Raw genomic sequence first — 20,859 nt, forward strand, 5'->3', positions numbered from 1 at the left:
GGGGCATTGCGAGAATATAGCAGGACTGCAATACTGATCAGATGGACAGCCGGATACCGTGCATGACAAACAGGTGGGTACCGCCCCTCCTTCTGGAGGTCCTGGTTCTGCGGTTATTGATGGTTGATTGGGCCCTGTCCGTCGTAAAAGAGGAAACGCGACAAAAGATGGACACGGTATCTGGCAGACTTGCCAAGGCAAACATATGCCCTTCGTCCCTGATACAAAGGGGACTGGTGGCAACGATGTGTTACTATGTTTATTGTTGTGGGGGGTGTTTATATTGGGGGGGTAGGGGGAGGGTGGGCCGGTTGACAGTCTCATTTGGCCTATTAAGGAGCTCTGAGAGTACGAGAATTTGTCAATTAATCATATGGCGGGAAGCATTGAGCTAATTAGTTGGAATGTTAGGGGCTTAGCCTCTAGCATCAAAAGGCAAGCAGTATTTCAATTTTTACGCACAGAAAAACCTGACCTAATTTGCTTGCAGGAAACACACATGATACCGGAGAAGCTGCATCTACTGGATAGAAGGTGGCTCAGGGTGGGGTATCATTCTACATATTCTGCATACTCCAGAGGGGCCAGTATACAAGTCCGCTCAGGCGCACGGTTTGAATTTCTAAAGGTCATCGTGGATAAAGATAGGTGGTATGTATGTCTTTCCTGTAGGCTGGGGACAAGAGCCGTAGTAATTATATCCCTATACATACCTCCGCCATATTGCAGCAAACTACTTCACAGTCTGATAAATTTATTGGCAGACTTTCCGGGGGTTCCCTTTATGATAATGGGAGATTTTAATAATATTCCGAATTCACATTGGGACAAAGGGAGACATGAGGTACGAAAAATGGGGGGTAACTGTACACCATTCGGTAATTTACTTAAAGAAACGGCGCTGATTGACCTGTGGAGGACTCGGCATCCGGAAGTGTATCAATGCTCCTGTTATTCGGCTACGTTCTCATCCCTTTCGCGCATTGATCTGGCCTTGGGCAATGAAGCAATGCAAGGTTTGGTAGTGGGTACTAAATACTTTCCCAGGACGGTATCAGATCATTCGCCCCTGTGTATAGAAATAGACCTGGGGGAACAACAAAACCAAAATAGACCCTTATGGAAATTAAATCCCTTTTAGTTACAATTAGTGGAAGAAGGGGGGGGTATTAGTGATAGTTTAAGGGAATACCTTAGGTTCAATGAACGATCAGCGTCTATTGGAATGGTTTGGGAGGCAATGAAGGCGTACTTGAGGGGATTGTATATAAGGGGTATATCTAAGGTAAAGTCAGAGGCAAGAAGGCAGAATCAGCTTGCGTTTCAGGAATTGGGGGAGGCGGAAGATGCTTTAAGGCTAGTTTCACACTTGCGCTATTTTGATGCAAACGGAATCCGTCACTAATGTAGTACAGTTCATTTATTTACAGTGGAAGCGCGTTACTATGGCGCATGTGTGTGTGTCATGCAATACCCGCTTGTGTCCACACGATGTCGCGCTTCCACTGTAAATAAATGAACTGTACTACATTAGTGACGGATTCCGTTTGCGTCAAAATAGCGCAAGTGTGAGTGAGCCCTAATATCAAACCCCAGGCCGGCGGCAAAAGCTAGGATGAAGGCAGCTCAAAAGATGGTTAATAGATTGACCATACAGGCAGCGGAGAGAAAGAAAATGTTCCAGACCATGCAGTCCTTTGAGAATGGAGAATGGGCGGGTCACCTATTATCAGTGATAGCTGCGGCACAGAGGGAATCGACATATATTGCACGGTTACAGTCAGTAGATGGGGCAGTTGTCATGGACAACTCGGGGATCCTAAAAGTACTAGAAACATTCTACTCTGATCTATACTCAGACAAGGTGCACCCGGAGGCGGGGGAGGTGGATGGATTTCTAGGCAGGGCTCAGGTGCCAGTCCTCTCAGGCTAGTTTCACACTTGCGTTGAACGGTATCCGTTGCATTGCGTTGTGTGACGGATTCAATGGATGTGTTGCATACAGTGGCACAACGGATGCAAGGATGCTGCAAAACAACGGAATCCGTTTTGATTTTTTTTTTTTTCCCACAGTTTTACCGGCGGCAGACTATTGTGAACGATCAGCTGATCGCTCCCTGCAGCCGGCCGCCGGGTGATCAGCTGATCGCTCCCTGCAGCCGGCCGCCGGGTGATCAGCTGATCGCTCCCTGCAGCCGGCCGCCGGGTGATCAGCTGATCGCTCCCTGCAGCCGGGTGATCAGCTGATCGCTCCCTGCAGCCGGCCGCCGGGTGATTAGCTGATCGCTCCCAGTAACCGGCCACCGGGTGATCAGCTGATCGCTCCCTGCAGCCGGCCGCCGGGTGATCAGCTGATCGCTCCCTGCAGCCGACCGCCGGGTGATCAACTGAGCGCTGTCACTTGCCGGCGCCTGGGCATGCAGGTGGGCGGGCGCTCAGCTGAGCGCTGTCACTTGCCGGCGCCCGGGCATGCCGGCGGGCGAGCGCTCAGCTGAACGTTTGGCCACCGCGAGTTTGTGATTTTGAAAAAAAAAAAGAGCATGCGCAGTGAAATCCAGAGGATTCCGCTGCTCAAAACAACGTTACATGCTGCGTTCCTCCCGCTGGGCGGAAGCAACGGAGCGTCGCCCAGCGGAAGCAACGCAGGTCCTTTTGGTACAATCCGTCATCCATACAAGTCTATGGGAAACAGCGGAATCCGTTAACTGATTCCGCTGTTTTCCAAAAGGGCGGATTGTAACGGAAGGAAAACAACGCAAGTGTGAAAGTACCCTAAAGGGAATCTAGAGAGTTACTAGACGAGCCATTTGACTTAGAGGAGTTGGAGTTAGCTCTGAGTGATATGGCGACGATAAGGCGCCGGGGGTAGATGGGTTTCCGGCTGAAGTATATAAGCAACATAGGGAGGTTTTACTGCCGGTGCTGCTTAAGGTATATAATTCATGTCTGGAGAGAGGAGAGCTGCTGCCGTCTATGCAGGAGGCAATAATTGTGGTACTCCCTAAAGAAAGCAAAGACCCCGGTTTGCCAGCCACTTACAGACCGATTTCACTATTGACGGTAGATGTAAAGCTACTGGCTAAGATGCTTGCAAATAGGCTCACCAAAGTCATTACATCCCTAATACACCCAGATCAAGCAGGGTTTATGCCCAACAAATCCACGGCAACTAATCTTAGGAGACTGTACCTGAATATGCAGATACCGGCGGAAAATAAGGGGAGGCGGGTTATTCTCTCCCTAGACACGGCCAAAGCTTTTGACAGCGTAGAGTGGGGGTACCTATGGGCTACGATGCGATCAATGGGGTTTGGGGAAGTGTATATTAGGTGGGCGCAGCTGTTGTACTCTGCTCCTACAGCAAGAATTAGGGCAAATGGCAGCATGTCAGATAGATTTTCTGTCTATAGGGGCACAAGGCAGGGGTGCCCACTGTCCCCCCTGTTTGCTATCGCTATCGAACCACTGGCGGCAGTGATGCGGCGGGATCCTGGTGTAGTGGGTTACCGATATGGGAGTGTGGAGGAGAAAGTGGCCTTATATGCGGACAATTTATTATTGTTTCTAGGAGATGCAGGGAGTTCCTTGGAGGCGGTAATGAGGGTCATATCTAACTTTGGAAGGATATCAGGGCTCACGATAAATTGGGACAAATCGGTTTTGATGCCACTAGATGAAACGCCTTCCAATGTGGTGGTGACTTGTGCTCCGGTTCAGGTGGTGTCAGAGTTTAAATATCTGGGAATTATGATATCCAATAAACTGACTGAGTATGAACGTCTTAATCTCGCCCCCCTTTTACTTAAGTTCAAACAAAAGATTCTGGCCTGGTCCAAACTGTACCTTACGATGGTGGGAAGAGTCAAAAATGATACTAATGCCCCAACTGCTCTATGTGCTCCATAACGCCCCGGTGTGGCTACCACAAAATAGGTTTTATAAAATAAATTCTATTTTCCGAGGCTTAATATGGGGAAGGAAGCACCCACGGATGAGGTTAGAATATTTACAGAGACCAAAGACGAAGGGGGACTGGCTCTACCTAATCCTTGGTGCTATTACTTAGCTGCCCAGAGTCAACACATGGTGGGGTGGGGTGTGACAGGTTTGGAGACCTCGGCGGGGAAAATATTACAGTATGTGATCGGAAAAGGTCCTCTGCTGGCAAGTCTGGAGGCGGGAAAGTTTGGTGCACATTCTGCATCATATCCTACTATACAGTTGATAGATAAAGTATGGGGTAAGATCAAACAGGTGAGACAGGTAACTGGGTTCACTAGATATACCCCCATGTGGGACAACCCCAACATTCCGGAATTTTTATCCCTTAAAAAATTTGGGCAATGGAGGAGAATTGGTATCTGGTACCTCTCCCAAGTGATGGATGGAAACATATTTAAGACTTTTGAAGTACTGCTAAAAGACTTCCCACTGGGACATAGTATGTTTTATAAATACCTGTAGCTACGTCACGCATTTGAATCACAGAACAGAATAACACCAATTGTTATTCAATCAGATAGTGTAATTAATATACTAGGGACGCAGAGAGGGACGGCAGGATGTATATCGATGGTAAACGGGGGACTACTGTTCATGTCGGTTGAGAGGCAACAAATTGGGGCATATGCAAGGTGGGTGGAAGATTTGGGAGAAATTGGGGAGGAGAAATGGGAGTCTATTTTGCAATATGTCATCAAAATATCTCTGAGCGAGGCAAAACGGCTATCGCAATTATATATTATACACAGAGTATATAGAACCCCGTGTGGATGAAGAAAGTGGGAGTGAGAACGGATTCCAAGTGTCCAAAATGTACTGTGGAAGAAGCAGGGATCATGCACATGTTGTGGGAATGCCCGTGTTAACAAGGGTTCTGGATCACAACGTTAAATTTAATTCAATCAGTGATGCAAGTGGACCTACCCAGAAACCTGCTGGTGTGTGTGCTGGGGTATGTGGATGAAGTGGGGGCGGATGAACAAGAGAAACTGGCAGTGGCACAATTGTTGTATGCAGCAAGGAAACTAATTGCGTTGTATTGGCTATCTGAAAAAGCACCGACACGTAAGGAATTTGTTGAAAAAGTGAATTATATTATTTATATGGAGAAAAATGTTTATATTAAAAAGGGGAAGAAGAACTCAATATGAGGAGATCTGGAGCAAGTGGCTGGACTTTCCAGGATTAGCGTCATTTGTGCTATGGAATTAATAGCGCTATATAAATGAATAAAATTATTATTAAATTATAATTAATTATTATTATTTGATCTACTGAAAGATAGGATATTTAGACTATAGGTAGGAAAGGAAAGATCGCAGTGGCTGAGAAATAAGGAGGGCAGGTCATTAGGTGAATAAAGAGGGATGTAGAGAGTGGAGGGGTGAGACTGTCAATACTGTCGACCTGAAGAGGGTGGGGGGAGGGGAGGGAGTATGTGTGAGGACTACCCTCACAATTTGTTGTTATGTTTATGAAAGTTTTAAAATGCAATAAAAATGTATCCGATTTAAAAAAAAATGGGGCTGCTGTGGCCTTTTATATCCAATGTCACGCAGTACTTGTGTTTGTTTTAAATAAGAGTCTTAGTGGGTAGGGGACGTTTCGTTAATGGTAAGGCCTTTAGTCAGACTTTTCAGAGTCAAGGAATAGCCCAGACTGCTGCCCCAGAGGGGCTCAAGGGAGGGCAGCATGACTAGGGGGGATGCTAGACCATAGGATTAATAAAGGGTTAAATGTAAAGTATAATTTAGTCGTACAGGAAAGCTGGGAGTGGAACTAAAGGGGCAGCTAGGATTAAGGGTTAGTTTGATTGGTCAGGGGGTGGTGCTAGAGAGGGTCGTATATATAGGTCAGGCCAGGGGTGAGGGTGAGCATGCTTACCTGAACGGTGTTCTGAATCATTCCCGCCCACTCACCCTGATGGTGGATTCAACGTCGGCGAAGAAGAGGAGGAAGATCGTGATTTGTCGCAGCGGCGGAAAGGAGGGGGGTGTCTGAAGGTGGGGGGTTTGCACAGAAGAGAGGACGGAACCCAGTGCAAGAGCGGATTACCTCTAGTGGTGCAAGTGTTTGGTGAAACGGGTCCTTGCTGGGTTGAGTCTCAGAGGGACATGGTGTGGGCAACATCTGGCCACAAGCTCTCGAGTCGGTGTGGTGCGCCTGAGGGCAGGAGGTGGGCCGATGTTGCAATGAACAGTTTTGTCAACCTTCAGTTACACCCCCCCTCCTTTTTCGGGTGTTCTTCAATGAAGCACTTTTGTTCCCCCAAAAAAGTAGGGAAAGTAGGGGGTGCTTCCTATAAATGGAATCTACGGGGGGGGGTGTATATATATATATATTATATATATATATATACTGCAGGGGCCGCTCTGGAGCGGTGCTGGGGGCTGGTGAAGCTGCGGGCGGCAGCGTTAGCTCTCCTGCTCCCGCTCATATAATATACACAGCCGCTGTCCATCAGCGTGGTGCTGAATCCGCATCGCGCTGATGGGCTGGGGCAGCGGAGCATATTATATCTGCCTGTGCCCTCCTTTGATCGCACATGATCCCCCCTGTGTTAGATATGGCCCCCATGCTGCTGCCCTTAGTAAAATAAAAAAAGCTTTACTTACCTCCAGCGCTGATCTCCCGATGTCTCTGCTGCTGCTGTCTGTGATCAGGCACGCAGAGATGATATCACTCTGCCGTGTCGATCACATGACCGGCAGCAAGAACCAGGAAGTGGAGGAGGAGCTCAACTGCAAGGAGGGAGACACGAGGAGGGACAGCGCTGAGAAGGTAAGGAAAGAGTGTTTTATTTTATTATGGGCAGCAGCATGGGGGGCATATCTAACACAGGGGAGGTGTGCCATCTATAGTGGCCATGGGCAGCAGTATGGGGGCCATATCAAACACAGGGGAGGTGTGTCATCTATAGTGGCCATGGGCAGCAGTATGGGGGCCATATCAAACACAGGGGAGATGTGCCATCTATAGTGGCCATGGGCAGCAGTATGGGGGCCATATCAAACACAGGGGAGATGTGCCATCTATAGTGGCCATGGGCAGCAGTATGGGGGCCATATCTAACAGGGGAGGTGTGCCATCTATAGTGGCCATAGGCAACAGTATGGGGGTCATATCAAACACAGGGGAGATGTGCCATCTATAGTGACCATGGGCAGCAGTATGGGGACCATATCAAACACAGGGGAGATGTGCCATCTATAGTAGCCATGGGCAGCAGTATGGGGGCCATATTAAACACAGGGGAGGTGTGCCATCTATAGTGGCCATGGGCAACAGTATGGGGGCCATATCAAACACAGGGGAGATGTGCCATCTATAGTGACCATGGGCAGCAGTATGGGGGCCATATCAAACACAGGGGAGGTGTGCAATCTATAGTGGCCATGGGCAGCAGTATGGGGGCCATATCAAACACAGGGGAGGTGTGCCATCTATAGTGGCCATGGGCAGCAGTATGGGGGCCATATCAAACACAGGGGAGATGTGCCATCTATAGTGGCCATGGGCAGCAGTATGGGGGCCATATCAAACACAGGGGAGATGTGCCATCTATAGTGGCCATGGGCAGCAGTATGGGGGCCATATCAAACACAGGGGAGATGTGCCATCTATAGTGACCATGGGCAGCAGTATGGGGACCATATCAAACACAGGGGAGATGTGCCATCTATAGTGGCCATGGGCAGCAGTATGGGGGCCATATTAAACACAGGGGAGGTGTGCCATATATAGGCGCCATAGGCAGCACAGGGGGACGTGTCCCAGCACAAGGGGGCTATATTCAATATAAGGGGGCCATATCCAGATTAAGGGGGGCTAATTTTACGATGGGGGGCTATGAGGGACATATACCCTATATGATTTGTTACACGGACACTGGCATTATAAGATGGACCCCATTTAACATTAAAAAAAAAAACATCCTTTTTCCTTCACCAAATTTGGGGGTGCGTCTTATAATCAGGTGCGTCTTATAAAGCGAAAAATATGGTAAGCTTTGTTATTAATAAATGGGGCTGTTGTGGCCTTTTATATCCAATGTCCCACAGTATTTGTGTTTGTTTTAGATAAGAGTCTTAGTGGGTAGGGGACGTTTGGTTAATGGTAAGGCCTTTAGTCAGACTTTCCGGAGTCAAGTGTAAAGTGACTAACTGAGAAAAAGGAGTACAGTTGCTGGGAGAGTACGTGTCAGTACTCACGGGACTGAGCACCGGTGGGGCACAGGGCCCTAGTTCAGGATGACGCTACAAACTCACCTGATACATACCTGCCCGGGAAGGGGACCATCAAGGACCTCACTGACGTTATTGTCCGATGCACAGCAGCAAAGAGGGAACCTGGGAACGGGGACAGAGATCCGACCCAAGAGAGGTTCAAGCTGCCTGCCATACGGGCCAGGACTGCGACAAAAGGAGGGGGCCCCCAAAACGCTCCAGCCCACGGGGACCCACCACTACATACAGGTGCAAGGAAGAACAGCACACCAGGTCACTACACCGGCACTGGAACAAAGGAAATATTGGATTGGTAAAGACCAGCACCAGCCGGGTTGCAGCAACTCCAAACCAGTGAGTAAAGCACAAGTTAAACCGTAGCCCCTGTGTTGTCTGAATTCTTCCTGCACCTCTGTATTAGGCCTAATGCGGGTGTCACACGAGACGATCTATCGTGCGATGTATCGCCGGGGTCACAGTTTTCGTGACGCACATCCAGCATCGTTCACGACGTCGTCTCGTGTGACACCTACGTGCGACTCCAAATCGGTTATAAATCGTGGATCGTTTACTCGTCGGTCATTTTTAAAAAATCGTTTAATATTATTTGCGCAAGTTGTTCATCGTTCCCGGGGCAGCACACGTTGCTCCATGTGACCCCCCGGGAATGACGAACACAGCTTACCTGCGTCCCGCGGAACTCGCCGGCTATGCAGGAGGAAGGAGGTGGGCGGGATGTTTACGTCCCGCTCATCTCCGCCCCTCTGCTTCTATTGGCCGGCGGCTGTGTGATGTCGCTGTGATGCTGAATGTCCCTCCCCATTCAGGAAGAGTATGTTTGCCGCCCACAGTGAGGTCACTCAGCAGGTAAGTACGTGTGACGGTGGTTTAACGACTTTGTGCACCACGGGCAACTAATTGCCCGTGACGCACAAACAACGGGGGCAGGTACGATCGCTCATGCAATCGCACGATAGATCGTACCATGTGAAGCCCACATAAGAAACACGGCATGAAAATCGGACTGAGTGGAATGCGATAAAACATCACATTCCACTCGGACCAATATTAGCCTATGTGTCAGCACCCATGAGCGATTATTTTCTCAGCCCCAATCAGACCAAGAAAACAATCAAAGCATGCTGCGACTGTAATGCGAGACTCTTTCTCTCACACCCATTCAAGTCTATGGGGAGAGAGAAAGATCGCACTGCACTCGCAGACACCGGTGTACCGCGAGTGCAGGGCGAGAATCGCAATAGCCGGCTACGGAGGAGAGAGATAAATCCCTCCCTCTCGTCCTCCGTGCCGGCCCGCCCCTCCTCAGTGCTGGCCCACCCCTCCTTAGTGCCGGCCCGCCCCCCCGCAGCTGAAATCCGATCGCATGATCAGACCTCAGTCGCAGTGACAATCGCATGACACTCGGCTCCTGCTGTGCTTCTAGCGTGAGCCGAGTGTCATGCGAGGATCACATTAGTCCCCGTGTGGCCCTGGCCTTAGTATACTACTACCACCATCCTCTCCTGGGGCCTAGCTCTACTTGTGGAGAGCCATCACATCTAAGCTGCCTAATACCACCAGCCCCAGCCATGAGAGACTTTGCAGCGGCGGCTTTCTCCATATAGCCACATACCGCAAGTGGCATCACGAAACACTTTGCTTTTATTTTCCCTTGTACAAACTCCCCTATTAAGCGACCTCCAGAGTCACGTAACTGGGCAATGGCCACAATGTGAAATATCCCAGTAATATACAGCCCGGGAGAGAGTACCCCAATGCCCTAGGGCGAGTTATATGTGACCCCCCCATGCATGCGATCCCCCATATATGCAGCCACCCTGTACGCAGCCCCCCTTGCCTCGGTATAGTGCCCTTATGTGTCGATATAGAGGTCCTCCCATTTCTCCATATGAAGCGTCGGTTTCACAGAAAAAACAATACTGGAGGTATCAGAACCTAACATTTTCACAGACAACTCCTAAAATATAAATATTTAGGCCCTGTGCGCACTAGAAAATTAGATTTTCTTAAGAAAATTCTGCAGGGTCTGAAAGATTACCGCACCCGCAATAAAAAAACACGGCAAACCGCATCCGAAATCCGTATGCGTTTTGGTGCGTTTTTTCCGCAGGTTGGTACATATGTTTTAATGCATTCAATGCAATAAAGCGCATTGAAAGAAAAAAAAAAGTGTAATTTCCTTCTGATAGATAGATAATAGAGGGATAGATAGATAGATAGATAGATAGATAATAGAGGGATAGATAGATAGATAATAGATGGATAGATAGATAGATAGATAATAGAGGGATAGATAGATAGATAATAGATGGATAGATAGATAGATGGATAGATGGATAGGGGGATAGATGGATAGGGGGATAGATGGATAGATAGATAGATAGATAATGGATAGATAAATAGATAGATAGGGGGATAGATAGATAATGGATAGATAGCTACTGTAGATAATGTGTTGACATCACCGACCATGAGAAATTACCTGGAGTTACCCCTGCAGCCTCGTTCACGGGGCTGCATTGAGTGCTGTGTGTCAGACACCACTGGATCAGTATGCAAGCGTCGTGGGACATCGTGAAGCGTCGTAGGACATCGTGTGGATTACACAGGACCTGGAGGGGTATTTGGGGATTTTAATAAAGTGGTGAAAGAGGGGGCTTTTTTGTGTTTTATTTTAAATACAGGATTTTTCGGTGTATGTGTTTATTTACTGTCACTTACAGATTAGTCATGGCGTGTCATAGATGCTGCCATTACTAATCTTAGACTTAGTGGCAGCTATGGGCTGCCATTACCCCGATTGCCACCACATCACGGCTATCGGGATGAGCCGGGTAGTGTCCCGGGACTGTCGCATCTAATGGATGCGGCAATGCCGGGCGGCTGCTGGCTGATATTTTTAAGCTAGGGGGCTCCCCATAACGTGGGGCAGACCCTCCTGAGATTACCAGCCTTCAGCCGTGAGGCTTTATCTTGGCTGGTATCAAAATTGGGGGGACCGTGTGCCGTTTTTTTAAATTATTTATTTATTTATTGTACTGTACGATATATACCTGCCTACCGGTGGCTTTGATTGGTTACACTGAGACAGCTGTCATTCAGCGTGGGGGCTCATCTGAATGCAACCAATCACAGCCACCGGTGAGCATGGAAGGCATGAATATGTTATGAGACTAATGAGCGGTGGCTCAGGAAGATGAAAGAGCTGCCTCGGGAACAGTGTGACAGCCGCCCGGCGCCCGGTGATCGGTAAGTATGAAGCGCTTGCTCCTACCCCTTTGCGCCCGATTTTGGTCCCCATAGACTGTAAATGGGGAGCAGTATCTGGCCAAATACCAGTCCTCTGAATGTATGTTGCCTGATTTCTGTGTATGATATATGTATGTGAGTGTGATTGTGATATGTGTGTGTTTATTGTCTGATCAATTTCATATTCCTCTTCTAGTGACATCACTTCCTTGCAAAACGCGAAATACTGCGGGAATAACGCAATGAAACGCACATAATTTGCTACCCGCGTTATTCCCTGCGGTATTTCATGATTACATTACAGTCAATGGGTTAAAATACCACAGGTACCTGCGGAAAAGTAGTGACATGTAATTCTTTTTCGTAGTGGAATTTTCGCAGAAAAGTGAAAAAACCGCAGTGTGCACACAGCATTTTTTTTACCATAGGTTTTGCTGGGGAAGGACTGCAGCAAGCTTATGAACATTTTCTGCAGCAAAACCACGGTAAAAACCACAGTGTGCGCACAGGGCCTTATTCAATATCTTTAAAAGTAAGACAAAGCTTACCGAACACTTAAAAAACAAGATCTATACTCAGGTAGATGTACTGTAGACACAAAAGACAATATGAAACCCCCTTCCAAGAAGATATCACATATGATTGAGATATATTATCAGCGTTACCCCTCATGTTTGTGACTCTAGAGGAGCCAAATATCAGTCATTGGATAGTACTATTAAGGGGGACCTCTGACAGAGAAGGGGATAGTTTCCCCGAAATGTGAATATAGCAGTCAGGACAACCCCTAATCCGGCCGGTAGTCAATAGTCCTATAGTCAAGCATCTAAGGAACATCCAAAGTCTATATCCTCAGATAAAAACAAGGGTATTGATGTCATAGCTGCTTATTACACCATAAACCATAGGGTCGCTCATCTAACAACCCATGTACTGCTAACCGACCCGACGCGTTTCTCCTCTCAACGGGAGGTTCCTCATGGGTCGTTTGTAGAATAAATTGAATAACATAACATGGTGTATAGCATGAATGACTTTTTCAACATGTAGTATCCTCCAACTTTGTATAAAATCAATAAGTTAGTTGCAGGTGGTCCAATGTGTTATGACAAGAATTAATAATTATAATACAAATTTCATGGACTGAAGCAGAGGTAACAAATGGTTAGTCTTGAGGTTAGTCTTATGTTAGTTGTTGCCCCTCAAAGGATAGTGCTGTTAGTCCAAGGTACATACCGCTTTCACCTGCAAAGTCAAAGCAATCCTGTCAGCTCCTGAATACAATACATGGCTGCTAAGACTAAATAGGCTGATATCCCATATTTACCTCACAAGAGACCACTCTACATCAAATAGTGACTCTAAAGGCCCCTTTAAAGACTGAGACTTTCTAGCGATCCCAACCTGGCCGGGATTGCTACAAAGTCTCTGGTGAGTCTCTGGTGAGCTGTCAAACAGGCAGACCTGGCCAACGACGCAACAGCGATACGGACCTGCAGAACGACCTAGCTAGTCATTGGGGACGTTGTAAAGCAGCTTTTTGAAAGGGAAGTCGCTAACGAAGTCGCTGTAAAGTCCTTTTACACACTGAGACTTTCTAGCGATCATGCTGCACAGCGGGAAACAAAGGACCAAAGAATGGTCCTGAACGATTTGTAGCCATCAGCAACTTCACAGCAGGGGCCAGGTCGCTGATGTGTTTCACACACTGCAATGTCGCTGGGGAGGTCGCTGTAACGTCACAAAACCGGTGACGTTACAGCGATGTCGTTTGCGATGTTTCAGTGTGTAAAGCCACCTTAAGGGTATGATACAGCGGGTTGCCTCAAGTGAGGATACAAACATCTAATGTGTCATGTGTATAAAGGCCATCACCTCAGATTAGTACACCCTAGTGCAAGTTTAACAGGTACCTCAAAAGCAAACAATCATCACATTCATGCTCTGGCGATCTCCAAAGCACATAGTATCAGCAAACGCGGCTATTCCAGGGTTTCCTGGTTTGGGGAGAACACTCCCTCTGACATCATCGTACCCAGAAGACACCACAAGGGGAACCAGGAAGTGAGCGCTGCAGATACCATATCAGAAACTGGCAAATGTAAGGGCAAGAAGATAAAGCTCCTAAATGTATAAACTTCATTTAGTACAAAGATCTTCTAATGGCGATGTAAAAGTACATCCCCAAAATAGTCACAAAAAGGCCTTTTTGTGCAAGAAACAAACACTGCATAAAATATACATGGAGCAAACACTGGAATAGCCGCGTTTGCTGATACTATGCGCTCCTGTGACCCATGTAGCATGCCAGGTGATGCAGATTTGTCTTGATCTGACCAGGCATATAAACCCAGCAATTAATTACCTAAGTCCAATATTTATATACACTTCAGTTACACTGAACTACCAAAACTTGGCACCGGAGTACCGACCAAGAATGAAGGGAATCGATACAATTTACTATGAAATCTTATTTTATTTTCAATAAATTTATTCAATTAACAATATCAAACAAGAGAGCCACCTGGGGGGCACATGGTTCCAAGGTCTAAAATATCATTCCTATCCATTGTAACATGTATTAGTTAGAAATATCATATAAGACAGTAAACATTAATATATGGAACACCATCTATTGTCCTGCTACTTCAGTTTGACACATACTGGGACAAGAAGGTCTATTTTCATCCTGGGTAATGGTATATGGCCACAGGTCACAATTCTATGGCTGGATCGGCTTACCTATTATTTGTAAATCCTCAACACAAGCTGACATATTGTATAGTAATGGTAATAGCCGATACCGCCATCTTATATGCCACACCACCTTCCATCACCCCAGATGAATCATCCCATCATGTTACGCTCGTTTAGCAACAGGAAATCCATCATCTGGCTGAACAATTATAAAACTATCTGTATGAAATAACACAGCGAACCAATGCCGCTAATTACACAATGATTAACATCACAACAGATTGGAAGTACTTATGTCGCGGGCGGAGGAGGTGCGCTGCGCTCACCCACTGCTCGGGTCCGGCTGCTGCTGCTACTGCTGCTCGGTGGTGGCTCGAGCAGTGGGCCGGATCCCGGGGCCTCGAGCGGCGCTCCTTGCCCGTGAGTGAAAAGGGGGGTTGATTGTGGGGATTGGATATTGTCCGTGACGCCACCCACGGTTGTGGTGAGGTTGTGACACCACCGCTGCTTTGGATGGGGATCCCGGGAGCGATGACAGGGAGCAGCTTTTATGTTGGTTCTCCCCTCCGTGGGTAGGGGGTTGGTTGTCACGGGGCACAATGAGGGGTAGGGGATGGAGGGCAGGCGGGTTACGGGGCATGGTGAGGTGCAGGGTCGCGGGGGCAGCGCTGTGCAGCACGGCACGGTGGTACTCACTCAGCCAATGATGAAGACACAGTTCTTGGTAAAACACACGGCTAGATGGACGGGTCCCACAGACGGCTGCAGTGTTTTCGGCTCCCGGCAAGTTGATGGTGACTGCCTTTTCCTGCACCTGTGTACTGTTTGGTTCAAATGGGTTCCCACCGATAACCTGCTCCCCAGCTTGGAAATGGGCTGGAGGAGCCCCTTTTGCCCGCAGGCTCTGGCCCTGGGAACGGTAGCCTTGGCAGTGGCTGTGTTTCCCTCTCTTGGTTGGACTGTTGCCTTCTGTCGGGACTTGGCTGCTGGGAAACCCAGGAGGTTCCCTTCGCTAACGGATTTGACAAATTCACGGCGACTCCTAGCCTTGTCAGGGTCCGTAAGCCCCTGCCGGATGGTGCTGGCTTCTCTTTGCATACCGGTCCGGTACCGCCGGGCCACCGCCCGTCCACGGTCCTTACGGCTAGCTCCAATAGGCCACTCCTGCAGACGGTCACCACCGTCTGCCAACCTTGCTGCTCCGTCCGGGCCACACACCCGGACCGACTTCAGTCTGCTCTACTAGCACTTCACTTGGTCTCACTTTCTCCTTCAAAGCTTAACTGACTGTTTTCCCGCCTCCAGGACTGTGAACTCCTCGGTGGGCGGAGACTAACCGCCTGGCTCCACCCCCTGGTGTGGACATCAGCCCCTGTAGGAAGGCAACAAGGGTTTTTGTTTGACTTTGGTGTGCCTGACCGGGAGTGTGGGGTGTGTTGGTGTTGTTTTGTGACGACCTGGCTTGCCCAGGGCGCCACATTCCCCCTTAGTAAAATGCAGACCGTCCGCGGGCTGCCCGTCCATCACCGGTTTTATTTTCACAACTGAAAAAGAGATAAAACGGTAAACACATTACAATTATAATAACTTCTTCCCACACCGGGAGGCATATTTACTTAAACGTTGCAAACGGTAACGGCTTCCGCTCTCTCCCACCCAAGTAACCTGGCCCTGATGCTGCCCCTAAGCAAACGGGCAGCACCCCTTGACCCCAGTCCAGCACAAGTTAACCGAGCGGGTTCTGTCCTTTTCAGGGGACCCACGTCCATGGGGAACCCCTGAACCCCTCCAGAGGATCGCCACCGGTTCCGAAGGTGGCTGGGCCCCAGCCTGCTCCACTGCGGGCCCTTCCTCCAATCTGCCTCTCCGGAGGCGGTCACGGTAAAGCCAACAACATATTTTTATTTACATGCCACAAGTTTGTGGTTGCCCTGCTAGTTCTCGGGCTTTTCCGTAGTAGTTTCTACGCATTTGTGGTAAGGGGTCCCAACGGGGACCAGTTGCCGTCAACGACCGGTTCAATCAGCAGTAAATCAGGTAACTTCTTCTTCAATTAGCTTATCATTCTTATAATTTTCAAACTTGCAAACGGTACTTTCAACACACAAAGTTTCCCCCCTCTAAATAGTAGTTTCCCTGTACCTAAGTGGGGGTCTACCTAGGTTGGGACGAGTGGACCTCCGGGGTCCGGTATCAGTGGTGACAGGCAGCGGGGGAGAGGGAACAATCAGTTCCTCTTCCCCGCTATCGTGTGGGGCAGGCGGAGGCATAGGGGAGCTGGGTACAGGTTCATCCCTGGGCACTGGCTCACGGTTGACCACTTCCATCACTTCCTCATCCACGGGTTGTGGGAACAGTATCATTGGAAGAATCACCGCGCCGTTCTGTGTGGGCCAGTCTGCTGGAAAATCACCCATCATGGTGTGGATTACCTCTTTTGCTTTCTCCGCCGCTCTGGGAACCGGAGCTTCAGCCGCTACCCTCAATGCTGGTAAGCACCTCTTTAGATGGTCCCGGGAAACCGTGGCCAGAGTTCCTCCCTGGTCACGGCTGATCTGATAAGCCTTCCCATTCTCCCATCCTGTGGGCTGTATGACATACGGGGTTTGTTCCCATTGATCATCCAGCTTGTGGGTTCTTCTTTTCCGCTTCAGCACTACATCTCCAGGCTGGAAGGGACCAGCAGACGCCTTCTGGTTGAAGCGCTGCTCTTGTTGTTCCCGACTTCGGCTCAAGTTCATTTTAACATATTCCTGGACCTGTCGGTACTGCTCCCTCCGCCAAGTGTCCCATTCAGCTGTCGAGGAAAGTGCTTCCGGGGCTTCCAACCCCATTTCCAAATCCACTGGCAGCCGGCCAGGGCGAACTCTCATCAGATATGCTGGGGTACACTTCGTTGAGCTGGAGGGGATATTGTTATACATATCGACCAGGTCAGGTAGCTTCTCCGGCCACAGGTTCCGCTCTTCTAGCGGCAACGTCTTAAGGAGGCCCAGGACCAGGTGGTTCATCTTTTCACACATGCCGTTGGTTTGGGCATGGTAAAGCGTGGTCCGGATTTTCTTGCAGCCGTACAACTGGCAAAATTCTTGGAATACCTCCGCTTCAAAGGCCGGGCCTTGGTCAGTGAGCACCTTCTCAGGGTACCCATGTGGTCGGCAGAAATAAGCCTGGAACGCTCTAGCGGCAGTACGGCCGGTTAGGTCCTTGACAGGGACAACCACCATGAATCTTGAATAGTGGTCAACAATGGTCAGAGCGTAGGTGTACCCACTTCGGCTGGGGCTGAGCTTTACATGGTCCAGGGCAACCAGCTCCAGCGGTTGATGCGTAATGATCGGGTGTAGGGGCGCCTTTTGGCTGGCCTCATCTTTCCTCCTCAGCGCGCAAGGGCCACATTCCCGGCACCAGGCCTCTACAGATTCCCGCATTCCACTCCAATAGAACTGCTCTCTCAACAGCATCTCTAGTTTCTTCCACCCGAAGTGCCCAGCACCATCATGGTATGCTTGCAGGACGGTGGGCACGCTAGCTTGGGGAATCACCAATTGGCGGATCTTCTCATGGGTTTTTGGGTTAATCAGCTCACGATACAACTTCCCCTGGTGTAGGTACTGCCGGGTCTGTTCTCGCCACAGGTGTTGGGCTTCGTCCGGACCGGCAGGGTCTATCCCAGCAGCGCCTTGTTCCACCAGGATCTTGACTAGGCGGACAGCGGGTGCCTGGTCTTGAGCTTTCTGCCACTCCTGACTGGGCAGCGGGTCCAGGTTCACCCGTTGTTGATGGACATGCACCTTCTCAGTTGGCGGCTGATGAAATGCAGGCAACTCAATCTCTTCGAGGTCGTCATCCTCGGACCCTTCTTCCGACAGGTAGGGCATCCGAGAGAGTGCATCAGCATTAACATTGGCACAGCCGGCCCTGTATTTGATGGTGAAATTGTAGTTGGCTAGCCTGGCCACCCAGCGCTGCTCCAACGCGCCCAGCTTGGCTGTGTCCAGGTGGGTCAGCGGATTATTATCCGTGAAAGCGGTGAATTTCGCTGCTGCCAGGTAATGGCGGAACCGCTCAGTGATAGCCCACACCAGTGCCAGGAGCTCAAACTTGAAAGAGCTGTAGTTCTCAGGGTTCCTTTCAGTCGGTCGGAGCTTTCGGCTAGCATAAGCGATCACCTTTTCCTTCCCGTCTTGGACCTGGGATAGGACTGCCCCCAAGCCCACATTGCTAGCATCGGTGTAGAGGATGAATGGGTGGCTGTAATCAGGGTACGCTAGGATCTCCTCTGCGGTCAAGGCCGCTTTCAGCTGGCGGAAGGATTCCTCATGCCTTTCTTCCCACACCAGTGGGGCTCCGAGGGGTCTACCACCTTTGGTCTGTCCCACGAGAAGGTCTTGCATGGGGGCAGCCATCTTCGTGTACCCCTTGATGAAGCGACGGTAGTACCCCACCAGACCCAGAAACTGCCTTACTTCCCTCAACGTGGTTGGTCTCGGCCAGTCTTGGATGGCAGTGATCTTCTCGGGGTCGGGGGAGACACCTTCGGCACCCACCACATGCCCAAGGTACTGCACTCTGGGCTTCAGCAGATGACACTTGAAGGGCTTCAACTTCATCCCATACTTGGCAAGGGACGCGAACACCTCGGACAGGTGCTCAAGGTGAGCCTCGTACGTCTGCGAGTACACAATCACATCATCTAAGTACAGCAAGACGGTCTCGAAGTTTAGGTGTCCCAGACAACATTCCATCAGCCGCTGGAAGGTTCCAGGAGCGTTGCACGGCCCGAACGGCATACTGTTGAATTGACAGAGTCCCATAGGAGTGGTGAAGGCAGTTTTCTCTCGGTCCTCGGGCGCCACGGCCACCTGCCAGTACCCGCTGGTGAGGTCAAGGGTAGAGAAGTAGTTCGCGGTTCTCAGCGCGGCTAGGGACTCTTCAATACGGGGCAGAAAGTAAGCATCCTTATGCGTTATTTGGTTAATCTTCCGGTAATCCACACACATCCGCATGGTGCCGTCCTTCTTCTTAACCAGCACCAACGGGGCAGCCCAGGGACTACAGCTGTCCCTAATAACGCCTGTCTCCTTCATGTTCCTCAACATGTCTTTGGCGCATTGGTAGTGTGCAGGAGGAATAGGCCTATACCTCTCTTTAATAGGGGGGTGTTCCCCGGTGGGGATGTGGTGTTGGACCCCTTTAATCTGTCCAAAATCCAGAGGGTGTTTACTAAAAACTCGCTCATATTCTCGTACCACCCGGTATACCCCTTCCTTGTGGTGTGTGGGGGTATCGTCAGTGCCCACGTGTAGCTCTCGGCACCACTCATCTAACTCTCCTAAGGATGGATGAGGACTGGCAGTAGGCGGTGGGATCGGGGGAACGGCCTCATGGATGGTGTGGGGATCTAGAGTGAGCAGTTTGGCAAGGGTAGCGTACCGGGGAAGCCAAACCTCTTCTTCCCCACAGTTCAGCACCCTCACAGGCACTCTCCCTTTCTTGACGTCTACCACCCCTCTGGCAGCCATCACGGTGGGCCAGTGTTCAGAGGGTATGGGCTCTACCATGGCAGGATAGTCCCGCCCTTGGGGACCTACCGCTTCCCTACACCAAATCATCATCTCACTCCTGGGAGGAACAATCAAAGGGGCCACATCCATCACTCTCACTCCCCCAATCTCTCCTCCTGTCGAGTTCACATGCTGGCGATACATCAGGGCCTTGATCTCACGCTGCACCGCTCTTTGTCGGCTCCATGCCGCTGTGGCGGCCAGCTGCTGCAGTAGGGTCAGCACATCACTCATGCAGTGCTCCATCACATTGGTCCCTAGCACCACTTTCGGGTCATGATCACTGGGTTCATTCATTATCACGATCATTCCCTGGTGTTGCAGTTCAGCTCGTCCCACAGTCATAGCCACCTGTTTGTACCCCACTTGGGTCAATGGGAGCCCGTCAGCGGCAATCAGTGTCATGCTACCATCGGGGGGAGTGAGTTCGTCCTTCCCCCAATACCGTTGATACAGTGTGTATGGTATGGTGGTTACCTGAGATCTAGTGTTCAGGAGAGCCATCACCGGTATGCCGTCCACTGCCACGGGGATGATGGGCCGGGCCCCGATGTACTGGTCCCGCCAGTCTGGGGGGCCATGGGGTTCTACTCCTGAGGATTGGCCCGTGGCCCCAGGGGTTGCTCGTTTAACGGACACCGTCGGGAGTAGTGGCCGGGTTTTCTGCACCTGTAAGAAATCGGGGGTCCATACCGTGAGTCATTGGCCCTTCTCCGCTGCATCCAGGGGACGTCCTCATGGCAGTCAGCGAGCTGCATCTTCACCGGGGGCTGGGATCTGGTCGGAGGCTGAAGTGCGGCGAGGATCTTGGTGAGGTCTCCATCCATGCGGCGGACCTGGGCAGCCAGTTTTTCCATCGTTCCGCTTGGGGCTGTAGGTACTGGAGATGCTGGCAGGGCAGGGGTTACCAAGACAGGGGCCGTCTCAGCTGGCCATGGGGCTGGCTCAGGGACTTCCGATGCTGGGGGTTGCAGAGCTTTAATGGCCCGTTCCTTTAACACCGCAAAGTCCACATCAGGGTGTTCCAGGGCCCACAGCCGAAGTTGTTTGCGGTCCTCCAAGGACCTCATCCCCTGCACGAACTGCTCGCTTAACAT

The 20,859-nt window shown here is 50.0% G+C and overlaps 2 protein-coding genes across 2 annotated transcripts in view; one reads left to right on the forward strand and one right to left on the reverse strand.

Annotated features, from left to right (window-relative positions):
• The window catches only part of LOC142312920 (uncharacterized), a 183,777-nt gene extending 170,284 nt beyond the window's left edge, over positions 1-13,493 (reverse strand). The window contains exon 1 of the mRNA XM_075351909.1: positions 13,412-13,493. The gene's annotated coding sequence lies outside the window, so the exon portion shown is untranslated. The remainder of the gene's footprint in view (positions 1-13,411) is intronic.
• LOC142312921 (uncharacterized) overlaps positions 1-20,859 on the forward strand; it is a 77,273-nt gene that overhangs the window by 7,928 nt on the left and 48,486 nt on the right. The window lies entirely within an intron of this gene.

Source organism: Anomaloglossus baeobatrachus, chromosome 5 (genome assembly GCF_048569485.1).
Source record: "Anomaloglossus baeobatrachus isolate aAnoBae1 chromosome 5, aAnoBae1.hap1, whole genome shotgun sequence".
In the NCBI taxonomy this organism is placed as follows: Eukaryota; Metazoa; Chordata; class Amphibia; order Anura; family Aromobatidae; genus Anomaloglossus; species Anomaloglossus baeobatrachus.